Raw genomic sequence first — 5787 nt, forward strand, 5'->3', positions numbered from 1 at the left:
CGAGATGCGGTCTGTAGGGTGGATAAGGAGGAGCAATCCAATGAATGTTTGTGAGCTCCTCTCGTGTGCGCAGACTTGTCTGCGGCCTTGAGTTACCATGGAGAAGGAGAAGCTAGTTTCCATTTTTGTGGCAACGAACACATTGAAGTCCTTTCTTCAGTTCCCTGAAGGCAGCACAAAACATTTCCGAGTTGATAGTTGCACCTCGAGGGAGGACATCAAACAGAATAACACCTTCAGAGTCCCAGAAGACCGTCGCCATAACTATACCGGCTGAACGTGTGTAGCGAAGTGGTGTGGCGCTACTCCATTTACTTTTTTTTTCGGTTATCAGTCTTCTGACTGGTTTGATGCGGCCCACCACGCGTTCCTCTCCTGCGCCAACCTCTTCGTCTCAGAGTAGCATAATTATTTGCTGGATGTATTCCAATCTCTATCTTCCTCTACAGTTTTTGTCCTTTACATCTCCCTCTAGTACCATGGAAGTTATTCTCTCATGTCTTAACAGATGTCCTATCATCCTGTCCCTTCTCCTTATCAGTATTTTCCACATAATCCTTTTCCCTCCGATTCTGCGTAGAACCTCCTCATTTCTTACCTTATCAGTCCGCCTAATTCTCAACATTCGTTTGTAATAGCACATCTCAAATGTTTCGATTCTCTTTTCCCACTGTCCATGTTTCACTACCACACGACGCTGTACTCCAGACGTACATTCTAAAAAATTTCTTCATCAAATTAACTCCTATGTTTGATACTAGTAGGCATCTCTTCACCAAGAATACCCTTGTTGCTATTGCTAGTCTGCCTTTGGTGTCCTCCTTACTCCGTCCGTCATTGGTTATTTTACCGCCAAAGCCTCACTCCTTAGGCTGCGGTTTTGTTTCCGATTCGAAGTGATGAATCCATGTTTCATAGCCTGTGACTATGTTCGACAAATAACTGGAACGATCAGCGTCGTAACGTGCAAGCAATTGCGCATAGATGGTCCTTCGCCGCTGCCGGCCGTTGTGGCCAATCGGTTCTAGGCGCTTCAGTCTGGAACCGCACAACCGTTACGGTCGCAGATTCGAATCCTGCCTCGGGCATGGTTGTGTGTGATGCCCTTAGGTTAGTTAGGTTTAAGTAGTCCTAAGTTCTAGGGGATTGATGACCTCAGATGTTAAGTCCCGTAGTGCTCAGAGCCATTTGAACCATTTGAAACGCATTCTTTAAGACCTATGAGCATCTGATCAACACAGGAGATGAGTTTCACACTAGCAAACATGAACAAGTACTCATATCTCTTAAGGTATGCGTTTCAGAGCCCAGGTTTACCAAATATTTTTACGCATTTCTGCATGAGGAACCAGTATCTAAAGTTTGTGGTTTCTTGGGACACCCTGTATAAGTTACCCAGCAAAAATCTGCCGCAGTTACCCCGTCAAAAAATGTCTGCACGCTCCCTATATCTTGGGGAAAATTACCTGCCCGTTTATCCCATACATTTTGCTTCACACAGGGCACACTGTATTTATAAACTCCTGCCTGTGCGAATTTATTTTACCTGTTGTCAGCTACATATCTTGTTAAGTTTTATTCTGTGAAAGACAGCTGGACGTTGAATAGGCAAAAAAAGTTTACCATTTTCTGCGACTTTTCCTAAAATATGATGTAGTGATGATCTTTTTGTGCCACTCTATTTCCTCTTTCCTTTTCTTCTTGCTCCCCATGGTAACACGACTGGTCACTTTTGCGTCGTACCTGTTACTTACTGCTATCTCTTTAATAATGTTTAATTAGTTTAAACTATCCGGTCACTCATTGGCTCTATTCAGTAAGCTTCTAAACGCTGCTTCCTTATAAAATCGTAGGTGGCAAGACTCGCTGGAAATCACATCTGCTGCTGTTCGTTTTCTGAAGATCTTGAAGGCATGCGATTTGTCTTGCCTTATTACGTCAAGGTGCAAGAATGCAATGCGACCATTATTTCTGAGCTCTATAGTGAAATCGAGTATCTCGTGGAACCCATTGATTTTACCAAATATTTTATCAATGTCTTCTTCAGTTCCAAGCACTAGTAACAGCATGTCGTCTACGCAGCGTTGTCATCAAAGCTCACTTCGATTTCAGTTCCCATCCGGGTTACAGCCACTGCTGCTGCCAGTGGTAACACACTGTGTACTAAATTTTGCATACTGTTTATATCCAAGTTACCTAAGAATTTAATCACGTCTTCTTTCTAATATACTCTGTATACACAATAAGAAAAATTTCGCTATTTTCTGTTTTCTGGTTCTGCTATTGTAATGGCCAGTAGTTTACAATATTGCAGAGACTAGCCAGAGTGTGAGCAACGTAATGCCATAGGCCACATGTAGGTGGCTGTGATACATCTCTTATCCTCACTGCCGGCCGGTGTGGCCGAGCGGTTCTAGGCACTTTAGTCTGGAACCGCGCTACCGCTACGGTCGCAGGTTCGAATCCTGCCTCGGGCATGGATGTGTGTGATGTCCTAGGTTAGTTAGGTTTAAGTAGTTCTAAGTTCTACGGGACTGATGACCTCAGATGTTAAGTCCCATAGTGCTCAGAGCCATTTGAACCATTTTTTATACTGACCTGATAGTAATATGTTAGTTAAAGAATGGAGAATAGCAAGCAGTCCTTGCCTTCACCAAGTGCTTAGCCGCAAGGCTGGCTTAGTAGTTTTTCAATTGGCCATGGGATAAAACATCAGTTCTCGTTACTCTGCAGTGCCACAGTTTATTCACTGTTGTGCTTATTTGCGCAGTACTTGGAAACTGGCTCGGAACGTCTTTAGGGACGCTGATTGGACACTTTCACGTCGTCGTTGTTGGACTTGCACATCGGACATGGCATTGTACAGCCATGTTTGACAGTTTAATAAATTTACCATCGTGGTCGAATGTAAAGTGCTACTCGTGGCTGCGAGATGTGCTAAGGCACTCTATTTGACACCACTACCACTTCCTGTATCCCAACACTCCTAACTTGAAAACAGAAGGCATTAACCGTTTTTCAGTTGTGTAATGACAGACGGCCAATCTCGAGGACATTAAGCATCACCTGTAAGCACTGGCTAGACTCATGCACCTAAACACTGGCAAATGATCTACGATTAATGCCGTGCCATTCAACTATTTCCACGTGCAAAATCTTAATCACAATTCCCTTTCTACTACAGATGGGACGGCGATCACAGACAGGTTAAAATTAAGCCGAACAGACACAAAGCACAACCGTTACGGTCGCAGATTCGAACCCTGCCTCGGGCATGGTTGTGTGTGATGCCCTTAGGTTAGTTAGGTTTAAGTAGTCCTAAGTTCTAGGGGATTGATGACCTCAGATGTTAAGTCCCATAGTGCTCAGAGCCATTTGAACCATTTGAAACGCCTTCTTTAAGACCTATGAGCACCTGATCAACACAGGAGATGAGTTTCACACTAGAAAACATGAACAAGTATTCATACCTCTTAAGGTATGCGTTTCAGAATTTTGGCAGGGAACATCCGTGTAGTATCTATGGTCTAATGCTCTCTAATTCCGGATTAACGCAGTTGTTGCAGAGAGTTCTATTGTTACATTTTCATGTGCATGAATAAAATGGCAAATGGTCCATCTAATTCCATCCCTCTCTTAGTTCGGCAACACACTCAGTGTCATCGACGCACCTTTGTTGAGCACTTTAAAAAAGTGCCTATCGGAAAATTTTGCAGCGGTTCTAGCCCCTGATTTTAGGCAAACTGCACTTTGGTGGTGTCGAAGGGGTTGCCTAACCCTCAAGCCATCAGGCTGACAGGTAGTTTTTAAGGCACTCAACTATGGTGCTTGAGTGGTACTGAGTCTGTTGCAGATTGGTTTTAAGCGACCCTTAGTGGTTCCACCCTTTTTGCCAGAGCAAAAATTGTGGTCGTGCTACACTCTAAAGTGGTCAGATCAGTTTCAGAGTGGTTGCAACCCACGTTGTCAGAGTAGGGTTGAAGCCCCAGGAGGATTGCAGGAGCGACGAACGTCGTCCTGTTGCACGTGGCACTGCAAAATGTCGTTTTCCACAACGGAATGTAAGGTAATTAACACACCAAGGGAAGGTGTCATTTCATCGACGCTCTTTATGCCACCTGCTGAGAGCTCTGTTCGTGTTGATTCTGAGCTGCGGTGCGTCTGAACGGTTTCCCTCAGCCACCCATATGAAAAAACATGATTTCAGCGTTAGATGTTTAGGTTATGAACTCCATCGCAGTGGCGACCAAAGAAGGGGCGAAATGTGGGTAAGAGGCGGTTGACGACATCCCATCGTGTGTTGCTCTCTGGTTGGCACTGGGCAGAGTAGTGGTAGATTCGGTGGCAATGTGACATCATTAACCCACCTTTAAGCTCAAAAGAACATCTGAGCTGTGGCATTTTTTTTTTTTTTTTTGGGCGCCACGTTTTTACTCCATTAAAGAGGAAGGTTGTTCACAACTTTAAGCTTCATTTCTGGCTTATGCGTCGCAAATGGGGAGAATTACGAGGTTTTGAAACACTGGTCCTTTAATCCTCTTGTACAATGTAATTTAGGCCGGTTGTACACAGACAACATGGTAAGGGTGGGAGGAGGAGGGCAACAGTAGTTGACGTCCTATCGACAGAAAGGTCATTAGAGACGAAACACAAGGTAGGACGGGGAATAGGAAGGGGGAAGAAAACAGGCCATGCTCTTTTCAAAGGAGTCATTCTGGTTTTTGCCTCGAACGATTTACGGAAATCATGGAAAATCTAAACACAGATGGCCTGACGGGTATTTGGCAGATTGTCCTCCCGCATTTCAACAGCTGAAGCCATCTCACAAGCAGAACTAAGTTACATTGTTATGTGACTGTTTTTCCGGTAAAAGCCATGTAATGTATGCAAATCCAAATGAAAGACCCATTTGACTAGAATATTTAACTGATCCTGAGAAACATGATAAATAATAGTACCAGTGGACGTCAGTAACTGACAAATACAACCTTACTCTCTTTTACTCTTGATCCGGGCTTGCATACCTTGTAGAAGTGAGAGAATGTAGAAAGCGCTCTGAGTGGTAAAAAAAAAAAAAAAAAAAAAAGGATGCCCAACAACAGTAAAGTTTCTCGTCATCCCTTGAGCCAATTCGGAGAAACCCTGCCGATGGAGGGCCGAGGATCAATAGGCAGCGGGCCATCGGCCATGCTTTTGTTGTGCCGTGCTGGGTTTTCCAGCTGCATTTTGGTGGAACACAGTATCTCCTGTGGTACCAAACTCTGACGAAAACATCTTACAACCTGGGAGTGGAATACAGAGGTTCGCCTTTAAGAAGAAGTAACTATTGTGCCTAAATGCCTTTCTTCAGAAAGCACTGGATGTCCAGAGATAAACATCTCGAATACAGATTGCAGTCCCGCAGGTTTGAGAACATCACTGAATGTATGAACTCTGCAAAAAAGAAATGTTTATGCAAATACAAGGCACCACCATGGGCTAACATAAATTAAATACAACTTAAAGAGAGAATTTGGACGGTGACAATGGGGAACTATCTCATTGGTCACAGAGACAGATGAAAAGAGAATGAAGCGACTTTTTTTCTGTGGAAGACGGTAGGACTTAAATTATTGATCAACCAGCTAGAGGCAAGAGCATTTTTATCGATCGGCGTTCATTAGATCCGGAGCCCAGCCAATCTGTAGTAAGAGATGAAATGCGTGGCAGCGCAAGGTTTCCTTTTAATTAACATTCGATCAGAAGTCATTCGATCTTCACGAACCTCTGCCGCCAGATTTTCACGCT

Source organism: Schistocerca nitens, chromosome 7 (genome assembly GCF_023898315.1).
Source record: "Schistocerca nitens isolate TAMUIC-IGC-003100 chromosome 7, iqSchNite1.1, whole genome shotgun sequence".
NCBI classification, from domain to species: Eukaryota; Metazoa; Arthropoda; class Insecta; order Orthoptera; family Acrididae; genus Schistocerca; species Schistocerca nitens.